Source organism: Pseudophryne corroboree, chromosome 7 (assembly GCF_028390025.1).
Source record: "Pseudophryne corroboree isolate aPseCor3 chromosome 7, aPseCor3.hap2, whole genome shotgun sequence".
In the NCBI taxonomy this organism is placed as follows: Eukaryota; Metazoa; Chordata; class Amphibia; order Anura; family Myobatrachidae; genus Pseudophryne; species Pseudophryne corroboree.
Window position 1 is genome coordinate 271,497,959 of NC_086450.1, and position 4,398 is coordinate 271,502,356.

At 39.3% G+C, this 4,398-nt stretch overlaps 1 pseudogene; it reads left to right on the forward strand.

The window, feature by feature from the left end:
- Window positions 1-3,094: 3,094 nt before the first annotated feature.
- Window positions 3,095-3,213, forward strand: LOC134947142 (5S ribosomal RNA; annotated as a pseudogene).
- Window positions 3,214-4,398: the final 1,185 nt, after the last annotated feature.

The following is a 4,398-nucleotide window of genomic DNA, read 5'->3' on the forward strand; positions in this document are numbered from 1 at the left end:
ACCTTCTAGTCCCCTGCAACTGTTTCCATGTGTATGCCTTCCAACCATTTCCGGTTGACCAGGCCAGTAATCCAACCGGAAGTGGTCAGGCTGGAACCGAGAACAGCATACACGTGGAGACAGCTGCTGGGGGTCAAGAAGGTAAGATATTTTTAAGGTTTGTTTTCTGCACTGTACACTGAAGAAGGGGAGCACATCCCCAAATCATTGATATATTAAACCACAGATTTTTCACCATCAAATAAGTCTCATATATAATGTAAGCTCTCGCAAGCAGGGCCCTCTCCCCTCTTGTGCTTATCCCTCTCTGCGCCATACTCCCTTTATCAGCACTTAACCCTCCGTTTCTGTCACCTTAAGTGTCCCCTGATGCAACAATGTTTATATTCCCTGTACTTGTTCTATCATTGTCTTGTTCTGTAAGTCACTGCTGTCTTGACCAGTTGCTTACGTATTTTGTTAGGCGTTGCAGAACCTTTGTATATTAATCCTGATGATGGGGCACGACTTGACATTGGAAGCACTCGGAGACTTGCAAATGAAGAAAATTTATTCTCTACGTTTCAGGGGACGAACCCCTTTCGTCAGGAGATAAAGACACAAATGGACAGATCAGGTTTAAATAAGCTACCACGCAGGCGTCACACCTGAGAGTGGTATCTAATTGAATTAATTCATTTACAAATTAATTAATTTACATTGAAACACAAAAAAACTGCAATAATACAACATACAAAATACAAAATAACAACACATTAAGAAAGATACAGTGATAAGACACGAAGATGCAAAGGATACACTAATAATATGGTATTAGATTTACAAACAACAGTTATTGTTTAAAGAGACAAACGTTATTTTACAAAAAGCACTGCAAGCCTAAAGATTCGTTTAACCCCTTTGGTGAAACGGTGTCCAAAAAGAAAATCCATTTGGACTCACATTGCAGCAAACGTCGGTCACGGTCCCCACTGCAAATAGAAGCTGGTATGTGGTAAATCATTCTATAGCGGATAGAGGATAAATTGTGTCTGGAAGACACAAAATGATGGGCCACAGCTTGATCGCTGGAACCAGATGTTAAAGCAGCTCTGATTGCTGAACGGTGCAACTTCATTCTTTCCTCAAACTGACAGCAAGTTTTGCCTATATAATATAACCCGCATGGGCAGGAGATAATATATATGACATAACCTCATTATTTGGGACGGTTCCTGGTAATGTGAATACTCTGCAGTATATGGTGTACGACAGGTGTATATATATTCTGTGATTTCCACATGCAGCCAAATCTCTCCCAGGATCTATTCTGTGAGACCTATTGAGGAAGCCACACCACTTATACTTTTGAGATTGTTAAACCAGCTATATAATTCTTGAATTTCGTTGTACGTTGGTCAACATCCGAATCAGAAATAGTCTTGAATTTAATATTGGACACCACACTTTAGGTAGTTTGCAAAAATGCCGACATATGGTTGTCAGCACTCCTAAGGGATTATAACCGTAGTATTCCTAGGCGGCCCTGTAAGGATTTACGCCCAATTAGTTTTAAGGTAGTTTATACAAAACACCATTATCCAACCGATTACACATTTAAGAAGGAATACCTCTTAAGCTCTAATCAGGAGCCCTGATATAAGAGCTTCATCCACTAAATCCAGATATAGGAGATTCTGAATAATCGTACATTAGAGGTTATGATCCTTTATATTAATTCATCATGAGCAAATTAGCCTTTTCCTATATTAGTTACCCCTGATGAAGTCGATAAGACGAAACGCGTTGGGTTTGTCAGTCAGAGAATCAGAACCTAGTCTGTAAAGATACTCCCTGTCGAGCTTGCACCTTGCATAAGGTGAGGGGATATCTAGATTCCACATTACAAACGTGTTGGCTGTGTACTCTTTTAGTTGCATTTTATTGACACAATTTTATACTTTGAACTGTGTATACGTTATTAAAATAACTTTTTACTAATTGGCCTGTTGGCCTCTTGTTTGGGTGACTATTTGGTGAGGGGTGTCTGTTACAGGTCCCCAGATTTAAATACCCTCCAGTCTACATTCCAACGAAAATAATGCTGGAAGAACTGTGTAATTACATTCCACTTTAGCGCACTTGGGAATTTGTGTTTATTCTTGTATGCTTTTGAGGTCTCCCAACAAAGATCTCTCCCATGGTGCCGCTTCTAGGTTGGCGCGAGATAAAGATACTACTGTGTTTTTTGTTTTATATATATATATATATACAGTACCAGTCAAAAGTTTGGACACACTTACACATTCAAATGAATGAGAAAGTGTGTCCAAATATTTGACTGGTACTATATATATATATATATATATATATTTATTTATTTCTATATATACTTTTTCTATCCTCCTGCTAGCACTACTGCTAAATAAAGGCCTCCAGAATGTATCATCATTGATCAATTGTAGGCATCCAGCCTGTGCATTGTATTTACTTAACACTAGCACTTTTGCTAAGAGATAGGCATTTGGCAATGTTATGGCGATTTAACTGTAACATTGTTGCTAACATTGATTATATATGGACATCTAGCCTTTATACTGTATTTACTTGATAATGGCATCTTTGACTATGTTATAGGCCTTTAGCTTGTATATTATACTCTATCTGTTTAATCACTGGCACAATTGCAGAACTCTAAGCATACAGCCTATACAGAATTCAATATAATCTTGAAAGCAGAACTTTTGGTGTGACAAATCTGAGAGCACATACAGTATCTCCGTCCAGCTATTATACCTTGTGTCTGGTATATAACTGTCTTCTTTAAATCCCCTAACAAATTGAGGTGATAGTACTGCTGGAGTGTAACCTCACATTAACTCTATAATACTCAACCTTTGCACTCTCATCATCTAGCTATCTTTAAATGGACTTTCACCAGTGATTCATATTTATATAAAGGACCTGGGACCATGTTGTGTATCTCCGTAACCTTGCCTAGCGCTGACAGCAGATTCATCTCTTTACACTTCTTTTCTCCTAGTATCTGGTGTACCCTATCCTTTTTGTTAGGTGAACTCTCATCAGTTATCCCAGAGTGAGAACATAACATACTATCTACTATCATACCACACTGTAAACGCCTGACCCCGTCTGATCTTGGAAGCTAATCAGTGTTGGGCTTGGTCATTAATTGGATGGGAGACCTCCTGGGAATACCAAGTTTAGTAGAATTTTTAAGGATCATTATACTCTGTGCCTAACATTGACAGCAGATTCACCACTTTAGACCTTCATCATCACCTACCATTTATTGCAATGCGCTGAAGTACTTAAATGACACCCCATTATGTGACTTATTGATTGAGATACTCTGCAGATAACATCATATATCAAGCTCAGTAATTAATACCCTGTGACACAAGACTGCATAGTAGTATTTATTTTGGAATATACCGTAAATTTTTCCTCAATTGTCCATTTGGTCTGAGTAATCTCAAATATTTGACGTAATAGACTCTTTTGCTCCAATATGTCAATGGACCATAGATCTTGAGTTTTTAACAAATATGTGTTGTTTGTCCCTTTTGGATACACCTAATATTTTTTTTAATGAATACCTAACAAAAAATTACTTTTGATTCACTACCAATCTAGTTCTTTTCTGACTAACATTAAGAGTGCGTTCAAACAAGAGTCTTCTTTTTCTGTCTTTTCAATTCATTCAGCTAATGCCTAAAGCAGTAATAGATAATCCCAAATCCCATGAATTTAAAGTGAAAACGCATAATAAGACTAGAAGGCCTTAGGACCTGATTGTAGATGTGCGTGAAAACACACTTCTACGCTCAATTTCTATGACATGCGGGGGGGACGCCCAGCACAGGGAAATTCCCCCCCACATGCTGGATCCAGCACCCCTCCCAGACATGTGAGCGCATCACACAGTAGCGATGCTTTCGCATGTTTAGAGTAGCCCTCTGCCTGCGCAGACTAGCTGCAAAGGCAGATGGCTACCCGCCATGTTAATGGTCACAGTGGCTGCATCTGACATCATGCAGCCACCACAGCCCACCCCGCAAATGGTCTGGACACACCTGCGTTGTGCTGACCGCATCCCTAAAAGTGGAGCATCGACGTGTACAAAAATTGGCGTCAATACCATGTTCCCCTCCAGGTTTTAAACTGCACTCTGAAGAGAACACAGTTTAGGACCTTGCACATGCACGTACCGGTGTATGTGCATGCGCAGATGTGCAGAAATCGCTTCATATCACATCAGCGTCAGGGTCTGAATCGACCCCATAGACTGCAGTGTGTAAAACACATGTGAAAGAATAAGGTAGTTGACAGGAGGTAACAACGGGAAAATGTAATATGAAAAATAAAAAGTTGTTATCAGATATGAGGACCCCTGTT